At 38.3% G+C, this 27,634-nt stretch overlaps 2 long non-coding RNA genes across 2 annotated transcripts in view; both read left to right on the top strand.

The window, feature by feature from the left end:
* Positions 1 to 27,634, top strand: part of LOC127492772 (uncharacterized) — a 357,154-nt gene that overhangs the window by 56,090 nt on the left and 273,430 nt on the right. The gene's annotated exons all lie outside the window — the stretch shown is intronic.
* On the top strand, positions 16,087 to 19,210 carry LOC103349558 (uncharacterized). Its single transcript, XR_517735.3, has 3 exons — positions 16,087 to 16,146; positions 16,282 to 16,368; positions 19,004 to 19,210. It is a non-coding gene; the product is annotated as an uncharacterized lncRNA (long non-coding RNA).

Genomic DNA, 27,634 nt, shown 5'->3' with positions numbered 1-27,634 from the left:
ATGCACCAGAAATCTGAGTGGTGTGTGGGCAGTTGGATGCAGAACTACTGTGGAGACCTCTGCAAGTCATGTTTGTAGACTGGACAGTGCATGTGTAGAACAAGACTACACAAATCTAAGGGGAAGCTGCTACAGGGCCAAGAATGGGTAAGAAATCCCTGAAATTGTGCTGTGCCATGGGTCTCTTTTGAAGGGCAGGGATCATGTATACATCTGGGTACCTCACTAAGACACAAGAGGAACAGATTCCAGAGCTAGGACCACTACCTGGAATAATGCCTACTCTAGACCTTTCTTTAAAAGTATAAACTCAGACTGGCATTGTAGTTTATTGGGTTAAACTGCCCATTGCTGGGAGCACCGGTTCAAGCCCCAGCTCATCTGCTTCTGATCCAGTTCCCTGCTAATGTGCTTGGGAAAGCAGTGTAAGATGACTCAAGTATTTCAACTCCTGTCACACAGGTGGGAGACCCAGATAAAGTTCCTGGTTCCTGGCTTCATCCTGGCACAGTCCCTGCATTATGGCCATTTTGGGAGTGAACCACCAAATGGAAGATCTTCCCCCTCCCCGTCCCCGTATCTCTCTGTCATTCAAATAAATAAAAATTTATGGACCCAGGTTTTCAAAAATGTTGCAGTGGAGTCAGAATTTGGAGGTTGAGTCCATTGCAATAGAGGGGATTGGGAGTTAAATGTGTAATCGTATAGAAGACATAAACCAAATCACATAAGTATAAAAAGGTAGAGATTGCCAGGTTGTAAATAAAAGAAGACCTAAATATACGTTGTCCATGAAAGATGCTCTTCAGAAATGAAGATACAAATAGATTAAGGCATATAACTTGTAAACCACACAGCTGAGTAAATTGGAATGGCTATATTCCTAAATTGATTTTAAGATAAAGAGTATCACATAAGATGTTATCATATTTCATAATGGTCAACGTACAGCTTGTTATCAAGACATAATTCAAAATATAACATCAAAAACCATGAACAAAATGTATATAACTAAGAATGAAATTGAGTAGAAAGTAACTTATCCTCAACAAAGTTTATTTTTTAATAGAACCCGCCGGCGCCATGGCTCACTAGGCTAATCCTCCTCCTGCGGTGCCGGCACACCTGGTTCTAGTCCTGGTTGGGGCGCCAGATTCTGTCCCGGTTGCCCCTCTTCCAGGCCAGCTCTCTGCTGTGGCCCGGGAGTGCAGAGGATGATGGCCCAAGTCATTGGACCCTGCACCCGCATGGGAGACCAGGAGAAGCACCTGGCTCCTGCCATCAGATCAGCGCGGTGCACTGGCCGCAGCGTGCCAGCCGCAGTGGCCATTGGAGGGTGAACCAATGGCAAAGGAAGACCTTTCTCTCTGTCTCTCTCTCTCCCTGTCCACTCTGCCTGTCAAAAAAAAAAAAAAAAAAAAAAAAAAGAGAGAGTTAGAATCAAGATTAAATTGCTTTAATAAAGTTGTCTTATGTTGGAGAATGAACAAAGGACATATTTTTACATGTGTTTCTAAGAATTCTGTAAAAATTGTGTAGCATCCATGACCTCAGACTTTGAGAAGACTAGCAGATAATCCACATGTAGTGCTCTGACATTTCTGTTTGACCTATTGTGAACTTCCAAGGTTGGCATTTAGGAAGTTTAGATACTGAATGATTCCATAGAAGGAAAAAAAGCACATGGAGTGAGGATTGTTCTGAGCATACTCCAGGCTCACTGTCTCATTTGGAAGATTTACTTATTTGTTTCATTACTGAATTCTATTTAGTTCTAACAAAAGTACTTCCAAATGTGTATGTTCTGGGTTTACCCATTTTTCTTGTGAGATCATAGGCAATAAACATGCTGACAGTAATTTCTAGGCTTGCTGTTAAAAGCTGTGATTCAGGGAAACAATCAGCATTTAATTTCAGTAGAAACTGGAAAATAAAATAACTTATTGCATATAAAATATTTTTAGGATGTACTATTGTAGCTGTGTTATGCATGTACATGTTCTCACTTAAATTTGAGCAACTTGAGTATTGTTTATGCCTTGAAAATATGCAAGAAAATTTTTGTGATAAAAATTACTAAATGCTTTTTGCATATGCAAAAAGAACTTTCTACAGTGCTTTTAGTAGCAAAGCACTGATTTAAAGGTTAGAAGAGTGACTGTAAATCTGTTATTATGACCCACTCTGAGTCTCTCTAAAACCATGGCCTCTAGGCACTTCATTTGTTAGTAAATATCATGGTGAATGGTAAATGTCTCTCTATTCTTCATTCTCCTTCTTAGATTGGAATAGGTTTATAACACTAGTGCATGCTTGATGCTAACACTGTTGAACAGAGACGTAGCTCGTTTTCTCTCAAAATTACATTTCTAGTTACTAATTGTTTTCATTTTCATAGGATTCACTATAAATCTTGTGTATAACATAATATCTGAGGATATTGAAGAAGCAATCAATTCTAGTTGCTATTTCCACGGCATCATTACTTTTCCTAAGACATAGTACAACACTGAACTCATGTTGATAAACCAGTATTTTAGGAACTAAAGGACTTAAAAATTTATTTATATAAAAGCAACAAATTTTATGTGTTTCATATAGACTATTATAAGAACACAATGACACTTCACACCCCATCCACCATACTTGTTCCCACCCTTCCTTCTCCTTACTTCCTTATTGTTTTTAAATTTTCGCAGTGACATAATTTGAATTTACTTTGTAATCACAAGATTGATGTTCCACCAAATAAAAAATTCAACAAGTAGTAAGTGGACAAACCACTGTTTCTTAGGAGTATAGACAAGGGCTATAAACAATAATCAAATCTCAAAATTGGGGCAGGTGCCATTGCACAGTAGGTTAGTCCTCCACCTGTAGTGCCGGCATCCTATATGGGCGCTGGTTCTAGTCCTGGCTGCTCCACTTCCAGTTTAGCTCTCTGCTATGGCCTGGAAAGCAGTGGAAGATGGCCCAAGTGCTTGGGCCCCTGCACTCGCCTGGGAGACCGGAAGAAGAATCTGGCTCCTGGCTCCTGGCTCCTGGCTTCTGATCTGTGCAGCTCCAGCTGTTGGCGGCCATTTGGGGGGTGAACCAACAGAAGGAAGACCTTTCTCTATGTCTCTCCCTCTCAGTGTCTGTTATTCTACCTCTGAAATAAATACATAAAATCTTTAAAAAATATCTCAACATGTCAACTTCACTCATATATGTGACTTTTTTGTATTGCGCATATTAGTTACCACAAATTAGAGAAAATGTGATATTTGTCTTTTTAGAACTAGTTTATTTCACTAAGCCTACTGGTCTCCTATTGCATACTCTTGTAGTGAAAGACAGAATTTCATTCTTTTTTATAGCTGAATACTATTCCATTGTGTATATAAACTACAATTTCTTCATTCAATGAAGGACTGAGAGGTAAGGCAGATCATCTTTATGGAGTGTGCAGTGTTCAAGGAATTCAATACACATCCCTTTTTCTTCCTTTCAGAAACTGAAAAAGATATATAATTAGTTCTGACCTCCAAGGTTAATGAAATGGGGTGGAAAGAGAAGTGTTCATCCATTTTGTGTGTATGCACAAGAAAAGAAGACTAGGGTCTCTTCTCTGTTTCATGCTTTCTTGATGTTTGGATTTGTCCGTGTGACGTCACACCTGAAATTGGGAAAAATGCCATCCTGGGGAAAGGTACCAGGCAAATATAAGTGACAGAAGGTCAGATGAGAAGGCATAGATATTACCTATGAAGTTGTGGGTCTCAAGGATTATGAAAGTTGAATTTTACCAGGTTGGGGCCATAGAAGTGAAATGACACAGTTGTTAAAAGGATTTCTGGGGCTTAGTATAATACCAGAACAAGGAGGTTCACATACAGAGGAGTAGCTCTTATGTGTTTATGGGAGGAGGAGAGGCTATATATAGGGAAGTTTATGGTTTGTATTGAAGATGCTCAGTCTTGTGTAGGGTAGATACTGGTACATGCCAGGCACTCAATCTAACTTAAAAGTGATATGACATAAAGATGAAAGAAAACTTTTCATAGATACTCACATACATAGATATTAGTTATTGTTTTTCTGTTCCTCACTCCAGTGTTTTGGTTTAAGTTAAATTAAAATGGATAGGAAGATTTTAAATATATATATATATATATATATATATATATATATATATATAGCGAGAGAGAGAGAGAGAGAGAGAGAGAGAGAGACAACATCCCTCCAGGCCACTAAGACAACATGTTCAGACACATGAGGTGTGTATATGTGTATGTGTTGTTAATCACATACATTGGAAATTTAAGGAAGGAGTACTTCTTAGTGATTGAAAATGATATTGCTTTCATTACTTAAAGTGTATGGACTTTAATGGAATTGGCCTGAGATATCATCATGTGAGCTACCTATCTAGAAGCAAAGAAATAATTACTGACTTAATTGGCTGGATTAAACTACAAAAGTAGACAATTTCAGATTTGTATTCCGAAATGGTGGTGTACAACCTAAGATGACCAAGAAGTTGATATAAATAATGAAATTATATATTTTGTCCCCTCTCAGAATGTACCAGAGAATGTGACAGTCTTTTCTATTCAGTTTTACATGGCCAATATCTTTCCCAGGTAAATGGGTCATTCTATTTGTATAAATGTGTGATTTAATGAGTGGAAGGGGTTCTTTATTTTGGTAAGCTTGTTATGTTTCATAGCAATTTTGAATTAGATGGATTGATATAGATAAAATTTAGTTAGAATCAAAAGCTTTTACAGTTAAATAAAAAAAGATACAGAAATGATGTCAAGGGTCTCCTTAACCAGGAAGGTTAAGTTTAAAATAATAAAATAATCATATTTGGCAGAACTCTTCTCCCTTTTGCAAAGACATGGAGACAATGAACAGTCTGAATGCACAACAAATTCAATTGAGACTATTTAATTTGTTCTAATTTTATAAAGCATAGTTTTTTTAAAGTTCCTACATGATACTTAATACCAAGAAAAGACCAGTTGATAGTGACTATTATTAGCATCGTTGCCCACCATTGAGATCAAGTATTTGAAAACCGATTGGAAAATATCCTTGTTAAAAATTTTGATTCTATTTCTTTTGTATTCAGGCAGAAGAATGTGCTTCAGCTTTTATGCTCTATTGCTGGCCATACTCTTCCTATATGTTGGTGGTGCTCAAGATAGAGTCATCAGATCCAGGAAGTTTGCAGATTTAGCTGGACTGCCAGTTGACAGCTCATGTTCTGATGAAATTGCAGAGAGTACGCATACTTTAAGTTTTCTGTAATAAATTGTACTATGGAGACCAATGATCTATTGTCTCGTATGATAGGTGCAGTCATCTTTGCTCTTGCCAAGCCTCCATGCAGGTAGAGTAGAACATAGTTCCTTACTCTGCTGTTAGATTAGGAAGGTAACTTTCTTTCTGACTGTGAGTGAACTTCAGCAGAAATATGATTGTGTAATGAATTTATTGCTTGTTTTTCTTGCCTTTTTTTCTAGAGAGACAGATTAAGTGTTGCCCTTTTTTCTAAATCCTGCAATTTGAAGGCACATGGAGCATAGCTCCCTTATATCCACTCTGCCCTACAGCAAATCTGCAGCCTCATTTAATATGAGAGAGAAATAAATTTTGTTGTGAGCTACTAAGACTTGGAGCTTTGTTACTGTAGCCAAAGCTAGCAAATAGAAAATCAGACAATAATAGAATCAGTTTTAGAGAATCAGTAAATCTACTTGACAGGAATTAGATTTCAGGGAAAACTTGTGAAAACTCTTAAGTCAGAAGTGAGAACAAGTGTAAGGACTTTAGGGGAAGATAAAAAGCTAAAGAGATTCAGTTAATACTAGAATACAAGTGAGATACTGGTGGAGTGGTACCTTATGGATGCATCTACACAGATATTATAGAACAAGTTAACAAATCAAGCATTGCTTCAGACATGGGAAACTACAGTGTTCATCTTTTAAGAAATTCATAATCTAGTAAATGGAGTACAGAGATAAAAATGCAAGATTACAAGTGTGTAAATGTATGGAAGAAGTGCCCAGAAGAGAAAAATTAAGTTTGTTTGGAGACTTTTTGAAGATGTTCTATGTAAGATAATATCTGGGTAGAGTTTTGAAAAAAGAACAATAATTTTGCAGCATAAAGAAAGCTAAGAGGGTAATCAAGACACACAGAAGAGCAGGTGTTGTCCAGAATGAACAGTAAACCATCCAATTTGGCAGGAGCAGTAAGTGTTGGCTTATAAAGGTTGGTGGGGTGAGATGAAAATGAGCATTTATGGGTCAAATCAAGGAGAGAATTTTATGCCAAACTGAATAGCTTGGCATTTGTTCTAGGTAATAAAACTTCATTGGGAAAGTTTCTAATCAGAAGAGACAGATGATCTGATTTTCATTTTAGAAAGATCACTTTGGTGGCTCTTAAATGGTCAGTAAGAAAGAGCCAAGACTAGAATCAGGGGATATTAGTCTAAATAGTTTCTTGAATTATTTAATATAGTAGAATACAATCATATTTTGCATATGATTTAAACTGGGGAAACTGCAAATCAAATATGTTAAAAATTGCTTTGGAAAGTTCTTTGGTTTCTTCACATATTAAAACAGGGAGTTCAACAGTAACATCTTTGATGCTAGTGAATAGGTCACTTTCTTGTTGTTTAAGCATCTGATAAGCAGCAGCCTTATGAATTTTTAAGTCTTGGAATACTCATCCTGGTGAGGTATTTACACTGGGATAAGGACAATGTAACTGAGAAAATTGAGAAAATATTAATTTACGTCTCTCTACTCTTGCTTGCAATGAAGTCTGTGTTCATTGAGAAGATGAGAAATTCTTTCACACCTTTTAAATTCTCTGTTGTCTTCTGTTTGTTGTTCTTTTTCTTGAGAAATCATTAAGTTTTATATATATGAGACCCTGTAAGTAAAAGATGATACAATTTGTAACTTAACCTGACTCTTGACATTAAAAATTGTTCAAGAATATGCTCAAGTTAGGTTTTTTTTTTTTTTTTTTTTTTTTTTTTTGACAGGCAGAGTCGTCAGAGAGAGAGAGACAGAGAGAAAGGTCTTCCTTTTCCATTGGTTCACCCCCCAATGGCTGCTGCGGCCAGTGCGCTGCGACCAGTGCACCGCGCTGATCTGAAGCCAGGAGCCAGGTGCTTCTCCTGGTCTCCCATGCGGGTGCAGGGCCCAAGCACTTGGGCCATCGTCCACTGCACTCCCGGGCCACAGCAGAGAGCTGGACAGGAAGAGGAGCAACCGGCACAGAATCTGGCGCCCCAACCAGGACTAGAACCTGGTGTGCCAGTGCCTCAGGTGGAGGATTAGCCTAGTGAGCCGTGGTGCTGGCCACAAATTAGTTTTTATGAAGATTTTTGAAAAATTTTATTAGAGGGAGAGAGATTGAGAGATAGAGAGAGAGAGAGAGAGAGAGAGAGAGAATATTTTCCATCCTTCAGTTTACTCCCCAAATGGCCACATCAGCCAGGACTGGCTCTGGCCAGAACAAAGCCAGGAACCAGGAACTTCATTCTGGTCTCCCACGTGGGTGCAAGGGCACAGGGACTTGGATCATCTTCTGCTGCTTTCCTAGGCATATTAGCAGGGAGCTGGATTGGAAGTGGAACAGTCAGAGCTTAAACCAGCGCCCGTATGGGAGGCTGGTGTCACAGACAGTGGCTTAACCCTTTATGCCACAACGCTGGCTCTCAGGTTTTGGTTTTGACTTTTGAGAGTTTGGAAATATGTGGAATTAAAAGTCCTTGCTTTGCTCTACAGATCCTTAGCTTTTTAATTTTTAGTTTGTATTGTACCTATTTATGGGGTACAATATGATAATTCTACATCTGTATATGATGTGTACTCATCAAATCAAAGTAGTTAGTTTTTGGCCCTTCTTAAATGTTTATTTTAAAAATTTTTATCTTTTTATTGGGGCAAAAGCTCATTCTTCTTCAAGAAAAGTTGTCTTCCCCCTTCTGGGTTTATGTCTCCTGCTTTGTTTATGTAGTAAAGTCCATGATACATTACAGGTTTTGATAGGATTATTTTTATCTCATTTAAAACATTCAGTCACACTTTGTGGTAAGTGAAAGGCAGTGACTTTATATTCTTAATGAGAATGCTGAAGATCAGGGCGGGTAGTGATGGTGAGGAGGAACTAGAATCCAGATCTAGTGACTAATTTCAGTGCTTTTCAAATTGTTGCTACACCACTAATTAGAAAAGCACTGGCCACAAGCAAACTCTACACTTCCAGCATCAAAAGGTGTCAAGAAACCTTCAGCAGTTTAAAGGATTCTGGTGGCCTGGGTGGATCTTTGTGAAAATTAGAAAATGATTCTCCTTGGAGGGCAGACGGAGTCCCGTGTGATAGCACTTGCCTAGAAGAACACTTTTTACCTCTCTGTCTCTCTGTTGCATGCACACTCTCTCCCTCTTGGTGTGTGTGTGTGTTTGTGTGTATTTTATGTTTTATGTAATCAAAGACAGGTTCTACCTTATACCACACCACTTTACTAGGTGATGTCAGAGTGCTTCTGAACTGATCACTTTTCTTTGGTGTAGTATGGCTCTTAATTTATGTCTTGTAACTCCTTGCTGTGTCTACAAGTCTTTGTGTTTTCTCTCAATCTGCTTTTGCTTTTTAAAGGGACAACAGCTGTTTTGGGGAATATAAATGAAATACATTTAAATAGAATATAATAGTTTTCAAACATGGAAAAATGTGCTCTTTGTTATAATGAGCTAGAAATTGAGAGCCTAACAATGAGCCACAAAAATCTTTTGGAGTTCAGTCATTGAACTTTTCTTCAACAAATTATGTCCTTTTCATTTTCTGTAAACACATTTCTGTGTGCATCTTTTTCCATGGGACAGATATCCCTGCTGCTTTCCGAGATTTAGTGTAATTCTATGCATTTGGAAACAATATCCTTGAAGGGCATCTGCATTAAAGCAGGGCTAGAAATATGTCACAAATGAGTTGTTTCTCTAATTTGCCTTCTCATATGAGGTTGGTAATTGCTCTGTAGAACAGAGCACTATTTTCTTTCTTAAGAGCCCTGGGATTGCTCGAAGTGCAATCAGGAATGAATAGACTGGGGTATGGAAAACACTCCCACACACCCCAACAGAAAATAATTACAACACTTATTTTTAAAATCTCTAGCAATTTAAAACAGGTTCTTCTCAACTTGGTTATGACTCATGTTAAAATGTGTATTCTAAAATGATATGACAATTAAATTTACTAAATTCGACTTTGACATTGTAGGTTTAAGTGAAGCCATCATTGCCTTATAATAAAATCAGTATCAAACCAAAATACACATATTCAAAAAGAACATGAAATATGCCTGTGTGTCCCGTAGTAGTTATATATGGCTCAGAGTAAAGCCTTTTTATATTACATATTTAGCTGTAGATTGGCAGGAGGAGGATAATAAGAGACGCTTCTTGTTAATATTGCAAATAAAGAGTTGGGGAAAAAACAACTAATTAATGTGTTTGACTTTTCATTTTCCCTTGGATTAAAAGATTTCATGTATATGTTTAGTGTCAGCTATTTACTGAATAATCAAGTTTCTTTGCTGGGAAGTTACCATCTGTTGTAATGAGCCCTTGATTAGAAATATGGAAAAATTCTTCAACCATACACTTGCAACCCCTTGCATAAATTCAACTGTGGCATCAGATTAGTTGATGGATCAGCCTAGGCTGATGGATCTCTAGGCTGTTCCTTGATTTCATGATGCTGAGGTTTCCACATGAGTCACAGAAACATTTCCCAGTTCTTGAATCCTCTTTAGGGGGGATTGATCTGTCTAGCCTCAGTTCTGTGATATCCAGGGGATTCAGGCCGTGCCTCTTCTCACTAACCTGCATTCAGTAGAGTTTTTGTCCAAAGTATATTGCCTTGTTTCAACTGGAAAGTATTGTGTGGATCCTTGCACTTCATCCAGAATGTCTTTACATTTACTCCTTGGCCATCCTTGGTGAAATTCCAGTCTTTATTTTTGGTCTTTACCCTTAGCTAAGAAAAAATTTAATGCAGAGCTTTTATTTCATCTTCCTGTGCTGTCAATCTCAAGTGTCCTAAACAGCATCTGCTCTTGATACTTTGCAGCTGAAACATGGGCCGGATTACTCTCGTTTCAGCCCCACTAGCTATTAAAGAAGTCAGTCACAGGCACATCCTGAAGAAACAACCAGCCAGGATTAGGCAAATTTTCTCCAATAAAAGAAGATACAACTCAGTACCCCAGAGTACTAAAGAAAACCTCTTCCATACCCCAGTCTATTCATTCCTGATTGCACTTCGAGCAATCCCAGGGCTCTTAAGAAAGAAAATAGTGCTCTGTTCTACAGAGAATTACCAACCTCTTATGAGAAGGCAAATTAGAGAAACAACTCATTTGTGACATATTTCTAGCCCTGCTTTAATGCAGATGCCCTCTCCCTCTCCTCCCCCTCCCCCTCCCCATTTCTCTCCCTCTTCTTCTTCATGTTTCCAAGCTAACATCCTTCTGGAATACCTTAAATGGACATCCAGGTCTTCCAACCCTTCTCCTAAGATTATTTCCCTAAAATTTGGTTTTAGCAAATACTACTGTTTTATCTAGCTGTTAATAGTTTTAAGATGTCCTATGTTTCCTACCCCTAAAATTGGTTTTAAGAGTTAAGTGCATTTGGGAAACAGCCTATACTCTTTTTTTTTTTTTGTAGAATCACATCACAATATCCATCACCATACTAAGGAATATGACATATATTTTATTAAAATACTTTTCTCTTTGCTTAACAAGATTTATTTCATAAAAATAGAACATGTTTAAAATAAAATGCTTTCAAGTAATGTTACTTGGAACCCAGAACTTCATGTATTTAGGAAGGGAGGATGGTCCTCATGTCTATTTTGTTTACATCAGATGCTAGGTGTATGCATGTAGATGACCTGGTTTTTCAATGATGCTGCACAAAGAGCATTTTAAGAAGTTTTGTACAAGAAATTACCTTCATGAAAAATTTTAAGTGGTCGGTTGCCCCTCTTCCAGGCCAGCTCTCTGCTGTGGCCAGGGAGTGCAGTGGAGGACCAGGATAAGTATCTGGCTCCTGCTTTCGGATCAGCGCGGTGCGCTGGCCACAGTGCGCCAGCCGCGGCAGCCTTTGGAGGGTGAACCAACGGCAAAAGGAAGACCTTTCTCTCTGTCTCTCTCTCTCACTGTCCACTCTGCCTGTCAAAAAAATTTTTTTTAAGTGGTATTCTTTTTCCCACCATCAGGTAGATATGGTTATCTGTGAAAATATCCCTTTTCCTCAAAATTTATGTTCTTTATGATGAAAACACATGAGATAAAGGGAAGAGTATTCTATCCAGAATTTCTTAACTTATTGTTGCTTTAATATCATGAACAACACAGGGATGGTAACACTTATTTATGAATACTATTTTGAAAAGCTGAAACAAGCACTTTAAAATGAAAACTCAGAACACAAGCTAGAATTTAATAATAAATGTCAGTTTCCACATAATAAAAGTCCATTTTCTCCACATTGGTTGGATAAGAGATCAATTGATGTTGTTTTATTTCATATCAAAGGGAATAAAATCTTGTTGAATATTCTGCCTCAAAGGAAAGAGAAAGCGTGCTTTCTAGAGATGTAGGTGTGGAAGTTGATGCAGAGACTTTACAGGGAGGAACTGTCACCCAATGCTGTGTGTCCTGGCTCAGTCATTTAAGAAGGAAACTGTTTTGAAAGAGAGCATGATGAAAGGCGGAGGTCAATTTTTGTTTTTGAGGAGTGGGCATGAGAGAGGGTTCTCATATATTTTTTAACTTTTTATTTCAAAAGAATTTTAAGTTTACCAAAAATAATTTGAGTTGTTCAAAGACTTCCCATATACACTGTGCCCCAGATTCTATTAATAACATTGTAGTGTATTTGTCACAGTACGTAAACCACATCCAACTTTTGATATTTATTTTTAATAAAAACTTCTATCCCTCTCACAACCTCTAATAATTGAAATTTGCTGTTTGTATTGAGTGATTTTTAGCTTTTCCACATGAGGGAAGATCATGCTGTGTTTGCCTGACTTATTTCAGTTAACTTGATGCCTCTAATTCCATCCATTTTGCCATAAATGACATGATTTCTTTTCTTTTCATTGGTGAATAGCATTCAATTGCACAAGTATACCATAATTTCTTTATGCATTCACACGATGGTGGACATCTTGGTTGATTTTGTATCTTGACTGTTGTGAATAGTATGACAATAAACAGGGTGGATTATTTGATGCAGTATTTCATTCCTTTTGAATATATGCACAGTAGTAGAATTGCTTGATCATATAGAAGTTCCATTTCTAGTTTGTTAAGAAATCTCCAATCTCCATACACTGTAGCTGTATTGATTTACATTCCCACTAACAGTGTAAAAGATTTCCCAATTTTCCATATCCTAACCAGCATTTGTTACTTTCTGTCTTTTTTGATAACAGTCATTTTAACAGGGTGAGGTGATATCTCATGGTGGCTTTAATTTTCATTTCCCTACGTCTAGTGATCTTGAATTTATTTTTTCATCTACATGTTGGCCATTTGTGTTTTTTCTCTTGAGAACTGCCATTTGTGACCTTTGGCCAATTTTTAACTGAATTCGTTGCTTTTTATTGTTGTTGTTGTTGAGTTTTTTTGAGTTGCTGATATATTCTGGATATATTTTGCTTGTCTAGGAAACACTTTATTTCTCCTTCCCTTCTAAAGGATAGCTTTGTTGTATATCATGTTTTTGGTGAGAAGTTTTTTTTTTTTTTTCTTTCAAGACCTTGAATTTATTGTCCCATTTTCTTCTGTCCTCTAGGAGTTCTGCTGAGAAGTCTGATGTTAGTCTACTGGGTTTTCCTTTTAATGTAAAGTGACATTTTTTTCTGTCATAGTCTAGGATTCTCTCTTTGTCCTTAGCTTTTCACAATTTAACCAAAATATGTCTTATAGAAAGTCTTTTTTGATTGAAACCGCTTAAAATTGTTTGAGGTTCCTGTACCTAGAAGTCCATGTCTCTTTCAAGACTTGAGAGAAGTTTTCAACTATTGTTTCATTCAGGAGGTTCTCGAAGACTTCTTCCTTTCTGTCTGCTTTAGATATCCCTACAATATGAATATTTGTTTACTTAATGCCATTCTATGTTACATATACTTTTTTTCCTTCATTGCGATTATTTTTCTTTTATTTTTATCTGACTGATTTATTTCAAAAGTATTGTACTTCGGATAACTCATTCTTTCCTCTATTTGATCTATTCTCAGCTTCATTCTTTATTTCATTGTAGTTTTTAGTGCTGAAATTTTATTTGATTATTTTTAATGATTTCTGTCTCTTTATTGAATTTCTCATTCATATCATGTATTGATTTTTTTTGTTTCCTTAAACTGTCTGTATTTTCTTGCATCTAATTGAATTTCTTTAGGATCACTAATTTGAGTTCTTTTTCAGGCATTTCAAAGATTTTCTTCATATCAGGAACTATTTCTGAAGAATTTTGTATTCTTTTGGAGATGTTATGCTTCCTAACTTCTTGTTTCCTGTGTTCCTACATGGACATCTGTTCATCTAGCTTATCTAGTGTAATATTCCCTTCTTTTTTATGGAATAAATTTCATTGGAATATACCTTTGTGTTCAAATGCAATGAAAGTTGTTGTTTGGCTTTGGTTCTAAGTAAGTCCGGAGTGTAACTGTGAGTGATTTTTTTTTTAATTTTAATCAACGTCGTCAGCACTGTATACAATTTCTGCAGCTGTCTAGTCTGCAGCAGTTCATATAATTAGAATTATGACCTTGATGTGAACATAGGCTCCCTAACATGTGTATCCTCAGTCCCCAGAGAGTTGGGTGTCAATCACATTAGGGATCGCGATGCCTAGATTTTCATTATTTGGTGCTAAGGGACACAGAAGGGGCTGTCTGTTTTTCTCTCCTGGCAGACTGAGTAATGCTGGGATTTGTGACATCAAGAGCTGTGGCTCTGGGACTCTTTGATGTGGAAACTTCTTAAGGCCCTACTGGGACAGTATAACTGGTACTAGGGCTTATAGCCTCCAAAACCATAGTCCCCACACTGCAGGACGTGAATGGGACTCCAGAATACACTGGGGCTTTTTCTCTGGCAAGTGTGTCTGCAATGGTGCAATGCAGGTGGGTTCCTCTAGTCCCACAGGGTGGATTCTGGTAATCATGCAGAATCTAGTACTAACAGGTGCAGTTCTGGAGGTACAAGAAGAGGGATCATTATCCTCAAAGTTTCATGGGGTGTAAGACAATTGTGTTGCAGAGTTCTTACAGACTGAAGCAGAGGAATGTAAACAGGTCTCTCAGGTTCTGCAAGTGAATGTGAGTTATCTCAGGGATTGCAGTACCGACTGGGACAACCTTAGATTTTCAGGGCGTGCAAGGGTGATGTTTTGCATCCTTCACCATATGTTAAGAGATGCACAGGGGAATCTCTTAGGTCAGTCCTCTCAGACGTTTTATGGGCTACTGCTAGTACTGAACCTGGAGAAGCCAAGTGGAATTCCCCCGGATGGCACAGAGCAAGTGAGTACAGCTCTGGGGCTTGTGCCCACAGTTCTCTCCGCTACAGGGTGCAGGGGGCCTGCTCTCTGCCCTGTTCTCTGGGTCTGGCAGCTTCCTGTAGCACTGAGGTTGTTTGCTGTCCTTTAAGTCAGAATAGAGGTTAGTAGGGGCTCTACCCCAGAAGCTCAGAATCTTGCACGTTGGGAGCGGAGGGAAGCAATATCTTTCTTTTTCAGAGCTGAGTAGTCACTGAAACCCCAGTGAGCTCTATAAGCTGGATTTGAAGTAGCCAGGCCTGTGATATTCTCCCCTATAGCTAGTGTGCCAGTCTGGGCCACGGTGGGGACTGCTGGGATGATTTCTTCTTACTTTTTCCTATTGGGGAGCCACCATGGTAACTATGGGGGTCGCAGTGGGTTTTGTTCCTCTCTGTCTGCTGACTTTTGAAGTCTGCTCCTGTTGCCATTCCTGTCACATTTTTACTGAAATTTTCCTTCAATACGTCCCTTGGAAATGCAGTCCTTCCTTTTGGTTATGCTATTTTACTATTACTGAGGTGAGTGAGGCTTCTTTCTTTTCAGCTGCCTTTGTCCCTAATCAGCTTACTCTTTTATTCCATTTTCTCCCAGGTTTTCTTCAAGTCTTAATTTTCTCCAGAACATTTTTCCAAACAATTACAAGCATTAAAACTCTTCACTATTGGAAATTCTGATCATAGATGTTTAACATTCAATTATATGTTTTGCCTTATTCTTTAATATAGCTGAAATGGATACTAAGTGATTGTAGTGTTTTTTAGTTTCATTTCCTTTGTATCTCTGCACAATGCTGGTTATTAAAATTCATTAGCTATTTGTTAATTGCTATACCATCACAGAAAAAATTACTATCATTTAGAAGGAATCACATTTTCAATTTCTACTTTTCACTTAGCCACTTGCCTCTCATAGAACTGAAGAATACTAGGGGCTGGCGCTGTGGCCTGCAGTGCCAGCATCCCATTTGTGCATTGGTTCAAGTCCCGGATGCTCCATTTCCTATCCAGCTCTCTGCTATGGCCTGGAAAAGCAGTAGAAGATGGATCAAGCCCTTGGGCCCCTGCACCCACATGGGAGACCAAGATGAAGCTCCTGGCTTCTGGCTTATGGGTCAGCGCAGCTCAGGCTATTGTGGCCAGTTGAGAAGTAGACCAGCAGATGGATGACCTCTCTCTCTCTGCCTCTCCTTCTCTTTCTGTCTAACTCTAACTTTCAAGTAAAATAAATAAATCTTTTTTAAAAAAGAAATGAATGCTAACGATAGAAACAATGCGTTTATTCTCCAAGTCAGAAAGGGGTAATACCATCCTGTCTGAACCATGGCTGGCAATAACCTGCTAGTCTCCCATCAGCATTCCACTGTGATTTCACTCAGAACCTACAAGATCAACAGGAAATGAATGTTGTCACAAAGTGCTTGGTTACTGTGTCGTCTTCTATAGTCCAACAGTGTAGGGGCCCCAACACGTTAGGCATTCTTGACTTCCTGTGAAGGCATTACAAGGTAAGATTGAGACTAACTGATCAATATCTTCCTTTGTAAGAGAAAAGAAGGGGCAGTCAGCCTCAGGTTTTACAGTGTAATTTAATTCTGACTGCGTTCTCCATTTCCCTAATTCAATTGGCCTTTCTCCCTCAGCCTCTCTGAATATTATTACTTCTCTCACTTTGGGAACTATGCCTTCTCACACAGAGGGACACGTCTGACTTTTGACTCTTCTTGAAGGTACTAATACAGTTTTTTTTCCTGATGTTAATAGAGGCTTTGTTACCTGAAAATCAGTTTAAGATTCAGCTGACTCCAAACAGAGAGGTAGAAATATGGTGATTACTGCAATTCTAGTTCAGAACCATAACCAGCAAGACTTGGTTGGTAAGTTTGACACGCAATACATTTTCTTTTCTTTCTTACAGAGCAAAACAGTAAGCAAGGAAAATGCATTCTTTATTTGAGCTTCTGTTTGCTCTCCACTTATTAAAATTTAACTTTGGTATTATTTGGACTCAGAAAGTTTTGATACCTTCTCAAAGAGATTCTTATCAAAAGGGCCTCCACATTTGATGGAAATACTTCTGTCAGAGTAAATCTGGAATGATTGAGTCCACTCCATGTAGAACCCATAGATCTTATCCTCTGATTCCCCACATTTTTGCCTCACTAGAGAGAGAAGAGGGATTTCCATTCATTTTGCACCATTAAAAGCATGTTAAATTCTACATATGTTTAACATCCTATGAAATCTGACAGCATGCTGTTACTAGATTCTGTGAGTAGTCAAACCAAGTCAATTTCTGTTAACTTTTTTTTTTATTGTTTAAGAGGGAGGCCACCAGTCATTGGTTCACTTCCCAAATACCCTCAAAAACCTGGACGAGACAAGGGCCAGTGCTGGGATATGGGAATGCAAGCCAGGTGTCCCACATAAATGGCAGGAAATCAATTACTAGAGCCAACACTATGGCCCCCAGGGTCTGCATCACCAAAGAGCTGAGTCAGGAACTGGAGTTGGGTGTTAAACCCAGGTACTCTGATATGGGATGTGAGCAATTTGACAGCAGGCTAAACATGTGCCCTGAGTCAGTTTTTAAAAAATACATTTAAAGCAAATGGTAGAAGTTGTGATTCTACTAAAAATGATAATTATATCTTGGAAGAAAATCTGAAATGTTTATGACTGCAGAGTAGTAACTTTATATACTAAAACAAGTAAAAGAAAGCCTGTAAGAGTTTTGAATAAGTCAATTATGTGCCAATTTCCTTTGGAAGGTTCTTAAGGTGAATTTATAGACATATAAATGAAAAGAATTCAAGCATAGCCATCCCTCAAGCCTCCATGTATTTTAATCAATCTCAGAAATCTGCTTCAAAACATGAGACATTGTTAGAAAAAATTCAGAGGTGGTGGTTTGGTGGGTATCACATGGGTAGAAAATTATTTTGATCATTCGAATATTAAAATGCATTTTATCTAAGGAATAATGAAATATTTAAAGCATCAGTGAATATTAAATTTTCAAAGACTAAACTATATTATAAACAATTATCCAAAAACTGAGCATTCACGAGTGACATCATTTTGAAATAAGACAGCATTCAGATTGGTCCTTAGCACTGGCTGTTTCCCTGTGGCACATGGGCTCTGTGCAGTCATTCTGCGGATGTCTACACTCTGAGTCAGTATGTCGGCACAAAGGAGACCTTTTAAGCTACAGAAATGCACATTTATAATCAAATCTAACTGTACTCAAAGACATTCATTTTCCATTTCTCAGTAAATAATCCTCCCATATTCTCAATTACAGCCTGAGACAGTTTGAATTTTTTATACCAGATATTTTGCTTTGGTTGGTAGATTTTAAATTTCTATAACTTGACAGTTAAAGTACTTTAACCCTGACTGGCAGTTTCCATTAGAGGAGTAACTTATTTAAATGATTTCTGTATGATGGAAGAAAAAATGAAAAAAAAATCAAATGGCCTTCAAATTATGTAGTTCTTTATTTCTAAAATGTAATCTTTCCTTCCTTGTTAATAAACCAACAATAGCAAGCCGGCGCCGTGGCTCAATAGGCTAATCCTCCACCTTGCGGCGCCGGCACACCGGGTTCTAGTCCCGGTTGGGGCGCCGGATTCTGTCCCGGTTGCCCCTCTTCCAGGCCAGCTCTCTGCTATGGCCAGGGAGTGCAGTGGAGGATGGCCCAGGTGCTTGGGCCCTGCACCCCATGGGAGACCAGGAAAAGCACCTGGCTCCTGGCTCCTGCCAGGATCAGCGCGGTGCGCCGGCTGCAGCGGCGGCCATTGGAGGGTGAACCAACGGCAAAGGAAGACCTTTCTCTCTGTCTCTCTCTCTCACTGTCCACTCTGCCTGTCAAAAAAAAAAAAAAAAAAAAAAAAAAAACCAACAATAGCAAATGTGGAAAATTGCTATCTTATAACAGGAGAGCAATATTTTAATGATTCTGATACTAAAATGAAAACCTTGTTTTAAAACACTTTATATGTTCTGTATTGCTGTCATACTTTATTTTTGTGAGATTTTTTGAATAAACTGCTGAATAAATACTTGAATAATAATATTTCCTTTTAATTCGTTTTCCTGTTATTTGCCTTTTGGGTTTAATAGGGATTGGGTTTTAATCGAGGAAGAAGTAATGAAGGTACCAGAAGCGAAGTGACAGGCTGTTTTTAGAAAATCAAGGTCAGGGGTAGCAGATACAGTATTCCTCTCACTTTAGTTTGTGGTAGGGGCTTATACCAACTGTAAGGGGCAATATCTATACAGTGTCATGATCATACTTTGCATTCTACACGAGTTCAAATTTTTGTTGTTTTTGTTTTTCCTCCCTCTTGTTCCCCTCAGGTTCACACATGTAATTTTGTAGACATTTGATTCATTAAGAAGGTGGGAATGAATTTGGGTTGTGCCTGTTTTATATGTTGCCTACTTTATTGCCAGCCACACTCTCAGCGGATGCTTGACATCTTACACCTGCATGTATAGGAACAGCTTCCAATCTGCTCTTCTTGGAATTTTCATTCTGTTGTAAACACTGTGATGTCTGAATTAAATGAGCTTTTTAAAAATATTCTTTTTTATTTATTTGAAAGAGTTACATACAAAGAGGAGAGAGGAAGAGGGAGAGGGCGAGGAGGAGGTGGAGGGGGAGGAAGAGGTAGAGAAGGGGAGGGGGAGAAGTGGAGGGGGAAGGGGAGAAGGGGAGGGGAGGGGAGAAGGAGAAGGGGAGGGGAAGGGGAGGGAGAAGGAATCTTTCAACTGCTGTTTCACTCTCCAAATCTCCACAAAGCCAGGGTTGGGTCAGGCTGAAGCCAGGAGCCAGGAATTCCAACCTGATCTCTCATGAAGGTGGCAGGGAGCCAGGTACTTGGGCCATCTTCCACCGCTTTCCCAGGTGCATTATCAAAGAGGTAGATAGGAAGTAGTGTAGCCTAGTCTCAAACAGGTACTAACGGGATCCTCACTTCACAGATGGCAGCTTAATTCACTGCTCCACACCACAAACACTGAAGTGCTAGTTGGTTTTAAAAGGCGTATATGATTATCATTGAAACCCTAATCGAGCTGTTGGTAGCTCCAGATGATAAAGGATATTTTCTATTTCAAGGCCTGCATGGTCTAGTCTGTGCCTCCATTTTTCACACCTCATGTCAAGCATCTTATTATCACCTGCCTCCACAAACTCATATCTATCTAATTTCTGGTAATCCATTTGAAGTCTCCAAGTGGTTTCAGAGCTTTTATATGTATTATCCCATGAATGGAAGCCATCTTTTTGATTAGTTAACTCCTACATATTCATAAAAGCCAAAAGCAAGTACTTCATAGACAAGTGGATAATTCTCACCCCATGTCTCTTCTGGAACGTACCATAGTAACAAAGGATGGTAACTGTTGTCTGCTTACATGCCAGTCACTACAATCAGTCTATCCATTTACTTGAGGATATGAAAAATAAAAATGGAAATGCATTATTCATTTTTGTATCATAAGTCCACAGCCTTGCAACTCTATACATAGTAATACTTATAAATATTTGATTAATCAATCAATATAGCAATTCAGGTTTAGTATATGCATAAAACATCTGTCTTCATTCAGTTACTGCATATTAACATGCCAGCTTAACATTTCAGCCTGATTAAGACGTAATCTTACTCAAATATCCTTTTTTTGTGACGTACCTGAGTGGGTAATGAAATTCTAGAAATAATGGGGCCAATATTGTGTCATAGTGGGCTAAGCCTGCACCTGCGGCACCAGCATCCCATATGGGGGCATTCATGTCCAGCTGCTCCTCTTCCCATCCAGCTCTATGCTTTCTCATGGGAAAGCAGTAGAATATGCCCAAAGTGGTTGGGTCCCTGCACAAGTGTGGGAGACCCTTAAGAGGCTCCTGGCTTGTAATTGGCCCAATTCAGGCCATTGCAGCCATTTGGGGAGTGAACCAGTGGATGGAGAACCTTTTTTTTTTCTCTCTCTCTGTGTAACTACCTCTCAAATCAATAAATAAATCTTTAAAAAAAGAAATTTTAGAAATAATCCTGATGAATATTCTTCAAGAGACTCTGACATCAAAATGCAGAGGAGAAAAGTAGTAATGAAAATTCGGCAAACTGAGAACTGAAAATGTATGTTTTATATCATTAGAGTGATATTTATTTATATTTATTTGTACTTCTTTTCAAATCTAATTTCATATTTTCTGACAAAAATTTAAACATATTAACAGCTGGCCCTGATAAGAACAAGTACTGTTTGTTTATATATTAACTTGGCATTAGTGTCTTCATTCAGTAGAGGAGGTTAAACTATATTTGAATAGATCCATTAAAAAAGAACACATGCTATTCTTAGGTAATGTTTATATGGTGGAAGGAGTCACTTGCTCTGCAAGGTTGGGTTAAGGTGTCATGTACAGTGAAATGTGCATTGTTTTGTGAATTGAAGTATTTTTTCTTTGAGGTCCAGTTTTAGAGTAAAAAGTTGAGTATGAATAAACATCTTTTTAAAAAAATCTAATTTATTTAAAAGGCAGAATATCAGAGATAGAAATAGAGACAGAGGTAGAGATAGAGGCAGAGACAGACAGAGACAAAGAGAGATAGAGACAGAGAAAGAGATAGAGACAGAGAAAGAGATAGAAATAGAGACAGAGATATAGAGACAGAGATGGAAGCAGAGACAGAGATTCAGAGATAGAGATTCAGAGACAGAAAAAAAGATATAGAGACAGAGATAGAGATAGATGGGGCTGGCGCTGTGGCATAGCAGGTTAATGCCTGAAGTGCATGAAGTGCTGGCATCACATATGGGTGCCGATTCACTTCTAGTCCTGGCTGCTCCTCTTCTGATCCAGCTCTCTGCTATGGCCTGGAAAGCAGTAGAAGATGGCTTAAGTCCTTGGGCCCTTGCACCCACATGGGAGACCCAGAAGAAGCTCCTGGCTTCAGATCAGCTCAGCTCCAGCCATTGTGGTCATCTGGGGAGTGAACTAGTGAACTAGTGGATGGAAGACCTCTCTCTGTCTCTACCTCTCTCTGTAACTGTCTTTCAAATAAATAAAATAAATTTTTTAAAAAAGAGAGATAGAGATAGAGTCAGAAACAGAGACAGAGTTAGAGACAAAGACAGAGACAGAGATAGAGACAGAGATAGAGACAGAGCTAAAGATAGAGACAGACATACAGAGCTCTCCCATCAACTGGTTGACTCCTCAAATGCCTACAAGAGCCAGGGCTGGGTCATCAAAAGTCAGAATCTCTGGATGCAATCTGCATCTCCCCTATGGGTGTTAAGAGCTCAAATGCTTGAATCATCCCAAGTGTATCCTCCTAGGGGTGCGATAGCAGGAAGCTGGAATCAGGAGCCAAGCTGGGACAGGAATACAGGCTAAGCATCTGGCCAAGTGTCTGCTCTGAAATTAGCATCTTATTATGACATTTTTAGTGTTTGGCATAGTTAATATTTTCAATATTTCCACCAGAAGCTTTGGACTCATTGTGCTGGTAAATAAGCATCTACTCCATTTCCTGGTGGACTCTTGCTTAGATGGGAATCTTTCCCAAAAGTATCAGCTTCTAACAGGAACTTTTCACTTTTTGAAATTATATATGTAAGAGTACAGTGAGGAAAAGGGCCTTTTCAGTGTGTGTTTTTTTAAATAAAGATTTATGTACTTGAAAGTCAGGAGAAAGAGGGAGGAAGGGAGGGAGGGAGGGAGGGAGGGAGGGAGAGAGAGAGAGAGAATCTTTCATCTGCAGCTTTACCTCCAAATGGCTGCAATGGCCAGGAATGGGTCAGACTGAGCCAGGAGCCAGAAGTCAGGAGCTTCATCTAGGTTTCCCACATGGGTGCAGCGGCCCAACCACTTGGGTCATTTTTCGTTGCTTTCCTGGGGACATTAGCATGGAACTGGATCAGAAGTGGAGCAGCCAGGAATCAAACCTGTGCCCTTATGGGTTGCCAACACTGCAGATGGCAGCTTAACCTGCTGCTGCACAGCATTGGCCCTCAATATGGTTTTCTTTCCTCTGTGATACTAACGATCTTCTCTTCGTCTGAAAGGATCATAAAATTCTTTTTTTTAAGATTTATTTTATTTACTTGAAAGATAGAGTTAGAGAGAGAGAGAGAGAGAGGGAGAGAGAGAGAGAGAGGTCTTCCATCCTCTGGTTCACTCCCCAGATGACTGTAATGGTCAGAGTGAGCTGATCCAAAGCTAGGAACCAGGAGCTTTTTCCAGGTTTCCCACATGGGTGCAGGGGCCCAAGGACTTGGGTCATCTTCCACTGTTTTCCCAGGCTGTAGCAGACCGCTGGATCAGAAGTGGAATAGCCGGGACTCGAACCTTTGACCTTATGGGATGCCAGCACTGCAGGTGGGGGCTTTAACCTGCTGCACCACAGCTCTGGCCCATAAATTCTGAAGTTTATAAAGTAGTGCTACATTTCCAGATTGCTAAAAGAGACATTTTTATTTTATTTTTTATATTTTTTAAAAAATTATTTAAGGTATACAAGTTTCATGTATTAATATATATAGATTTAGGAATATTGTTATACTTACTCCCCCTCCCCCAACTCCCTCCCACCTGTGCTCCAACCCTTCCTCATCCTCCCTCTCACATTCCCAGAGATTGATTTTAGTTCCTTTGTCAAAATTAAGTTCGTTGTAGATGCATGGATTGATTTTTGGAGTTTCCATTCTGTCCCAATCATCCACAAGTTTGTTTTCGTGATGGTACCAGGCTGTTTTATAAATTTCCTGTAGTATATATTGAAATCAGGCATTGGAATGCCTCAGGCTGTATTTTTGTTGTATAAGATAGCATTAGCTATTTGGGGTCTCTTGTTTTTCTATATGAATTTTAGCATAATTTTTTCTAGACCTGTGAAGAATGTCATTGGTATTTTGATTGGGATCACATTGAATCTGTAAATTGCTTTTGGTAGTGTGGACATTTTGATGATGTTGATTTTTCCAATCCATGAATATGGAAGATTTTTCCAATTTTAATGTCTTCTATTTCTTTCTTAAACGTTTTTGTTAATTTTCATAGTAGAGATCTTTGACATCTTTGATTAAATTGATTCCAAGATATTTGATTCTTTTTGGAGCTAATTTGAATGAGACTGATCTTAAAAGTTCTTAGCCATGATGCTGTCTATGTATAAAAAGGCTATTGATTTTTCCACATTGATTTTATATCCTGCCACTTTACCAAACTCTTTAAATAATTCCAATAGTCTCTCAGTGAAGTTTTTAGGATATTCTATATAAAAGATCATGCCATCTTAAACTGGGATGGTTGGATTTTCTCCTTTCCTATTTGCATTCTTTTGATTTCTTTTTCTTGTCTAATGGCTCTGGCTAAAACTTCCAGGTCTATATTAAATAGCAATGTTGAGAGAGGGTAACTTAGTCTGTTTACAGATCTTAGGGGGGATGCTTCTAGCTTTTCTCCACTCCATAGGATGCTGGAAATGGGTTTGTCATAGATTGCCTTGATTGCGTTGATGAATGTTCCTTCTATACCCAATTTGCTTAATGTTTTCATCAATAAAGGATGTCATATTTCATTAAATTCTTTCTTTTCATCTATTGAGATAACCATATGGTTTTTGTTCTTCAGTTTGTTAATCTGATGTATCACATTTATTGATTTGAAAATGTTGAACCATTCCTGCACAGCAGGGATAAATCCTACTTGGTCTGGGTGAATGATCTTTCTGATGTGTTGCTGGATTCCATTAGCTAATATTTTGATGAGGATTGTTGCATCTATGTTCATCAGGGATATTTGTCTATAGTTCTCTTACTCTGTTTTAGCTTTCTCTGGCTTAGTAATTAAGATGATACAGGCTTCCTAGAAGGAGTTGTGGAGGATTCCCTTTCTTTCAATTGTTTTGAATAGCTTGAGAAGAATTGGAATTAGTTCTTTAAATGTCAGATAGAATTCAGTGGTTAAGCCATCCAGCCATCCAGCTGAAAAGCCATCTTGGGCTTTTCTTTGTTAGAAAGGTCTTTATTGGTGACTCAATCTCCATCTTGGTTATTTGTCTTTTTAGGTGTTCTATGTCTTCATGATTCAATTTTGGTAGATTGTATGTGTCTAGGTATCCATCCATTTCTTCTAGATTTCCCAATTTGTTGGCATACAGCTCTTTGTAGTAATTCCTGGTGATTTTTTTTCCTTTGGTATCTGTTAATACACTTCCTTTTTCATCTCTGATTTTATTGATTTGGTTCTTCTCCCTCATTTTTTTGGTTGGTTGGGTCAATGATGTGTCAATTTTCTTTATTTTTGCAAAAAACCAGCTTTTTATCAGCTCTTCATTTCACTGATCTTTTGCTTTTTTGGTTTCTGTTTTGCTTATTTCTTCTATAATTTTAATTATTTTTCAACCTACTAATTTGGTGTTCAGTTTGTTGTTGTTTTTCTAGGCCCTTGAGATGCATTATTAGCTTGTTTATTTAGGATCTTTCCAATTTCTTCATGTAGACACTTATTGCTATGAACTTTGCTCTTAACACTAGTTTAGCTGTATCCAGTAGGTTTGATATGATGTATTTTCATCTTCATTTGTTTCCAGAATTTTTTTGATTTCTCTTTTGGATTCTTCTATGACCTACTGTTCATTCAGGAACATGTTGTTCATTCTTCATGTGTTTGCATATGATCTAAAGTTTCTTGAGTTGCTCATCTCCAGCTTCATTCCATTGTGGCCAGAGAAGATGCATGGTATAGTTTTGATTTTTTGGAATTTGCTGAGACTTGCTTTATTGCCTATCATATGGTCTATCCTAGAGAAAGTTCCTTGCACTGATGAGAAGAACATGTATTCTGCCACTATAAGGTGAAAGTTCTGTAAATATCAGTTATGTCCTTTTTGTCCATAGCGTAGATTAATATCTGTTTTTTTTTTCTTGAGTTTCTGACTAGTTGATCTGTCCATTGATGAAAGCATTGTATTGAAGTCCTTCATTTCTATTGACCCCCATTTCTATTGTATTAGAGTCTATGTCTCCCTTTAGATCCATTAACATTTCTTTGAAATAGCCAGTTGCCCTGTAATTAGGTACATATACATTAATTATAGTCACATCTTTCTGTTGAAACGATGCCTTAATCATTACATAGTGCCCTTCTTCATCTCTTTTTACATTTTTTTATGTTAGAGTCTATTTTGTCTGATATTAGGATGGCAACACCTTTTTTGCTTTCTGTTAGCAAGTAACACCTTTTTCCATCCTTTCACTTTTAGTCTGCATGTATCTTTGCTGGTGAGATGTGCTTCTTGTTGGCAGCAAATAGAATGGTCTTGTTTTTTTTTTTTTTTTTTTTTTTTTTTTTTTTTGACAGGCAGAGTGGACAGTGAGAGAGAGAGACAGAGAGAAAGGTCTTCCTTTGCCGTTGGTTCACCCTCCAATGGCCGCCGCGGCTAGTGCGCTGCGGCCGGCGCACCGCGCTGATCCGATGGCAGGAGCCAGGAGCCAGGTGCTTTTCCTGGTCTCCCATGGGGTGCAGGGCCCAAGCACCTGGGCCATCTTCCACTGCACTCCCGGGCCACAGCAGAGGGCTGGCCTGGAAGAGGGGCAACCGGGACAGAATCCGGCGCCCCGACCGGGACTAGAACCCGGTGTGCCGGCGCCGCTAGGCGGAGGATTAGCCTAGTGAGCCGCAGCGCCGGCCCGGTCTTGTTTTTTAATCCATTCAGCCAGTCTGTACATTTAACTGGAGAGTAGAGGCCATTTACATTCAAGGTGACTGCAGCTAAGTATTGATTTGGCCCTGCCATTTTTCTATAAATATTCCTGTTGTTAACTGCATTTCTTTTGTACTTTTCCTGTTGGATTTCCTGCCTTCATATTCTTTCATAATGATGGCTATCATTCTGTGTTTCTGTCTGCAGCACATCCTGAATGAAGACAAATTCTTTCAGTTTCTGATTGTTATGGAAGGTCTTTATTCACCTTCATTCATAAATGAGAGCTTTGCAGGATACAGTGTTCTGGATTGACAGTTTTTTTTTTTTTCTTTTAAGACTTGGACTATATCTCACCATTCCCTTCTGATGAGAAGTCAGCTGTGAGTCTGATTGGAATTCTTCTGAAAGTAATTTGGTGTTTATCTCATATACATTTTAGAATCTTTTCTTAAGTTTTACTGTGAAAAGTTTGACTACAATGTGTCTTGGTGAAAATCTTTTCTGGTCATTTCTGTAAGTAGTCATATGTGCTTCCTCTACTTGGATATCATTTCTTTCTCCAAATTGGGGAGGTTTTCTTTCTATTTTTTCACTAAATAGGTTTTCTCATCCATTCTCTTTCCACAACTTCAGAAGCTCCTAAGGCCCATGTGTTGGGTCATTTGATGGTACCTCATAAATCTCCAACACTTTTTTTTTAAGTTTTCTATTTCCTCTTGGTTTTGTTTTTTTTCTGTTTTTTTTTTTTTTTTATTACTAGGATTTACAAAAATTTGTCTTTTACTTTGTATATTCTTTCTTCTGCCTCACCAAATCTGCTGTTAAGGGTTTCCACTACATTTTTTAGTTGATCTATTGCATTCTCCATTTCTAATATCTCAATTTAATTTATCTTTAAAATCTCAATTTCATGGGAAAAAAATCTTCATTCATGTCATGAATGGTTTTGTTTAGTTCATGGATTTGCTTCTGATTGCTTTTGAGTAATCCCGTGATTAAATTTTTTTTAAATTCCAGTTCCAGTACTTCCTCAATCTCTTCATCTTCCCATTGTAGTACTGAAATGCTGTTGTGTTCCTTTGTAGGGGTCATGATGTCTTCCTTATTCTTGTTTCTTGAATTTCTGCATTTGTTATTAGGAATTTGTGTATTTGATTATTTATTTATTTATTTATTTATTTTTTACCTCTGATGGCTTTTATCTTTGACCTATGCCTCTGCTGCTTAGTGGGATGTCTACACTTTCAGTGAATACCAAGGGTGT

The sequence above is a fragment of the Oryctolagus cuniculus genome, chromosome 14 (assembly GCF_964237555.1).
Source record: "Oryctolagus cuniculus chromosome 14, mOryCun1.1, whole genome shotgun sequence".
NCBI lineage: Eukaryota > Metazoa > Chordata > Mammalia > Lagomorpha > Leporidae > Oryctolagus > Oryctolagus cuniculus.
This window is presented reverse-complemented; position numbering and strand designations above follow the sequence as displayed.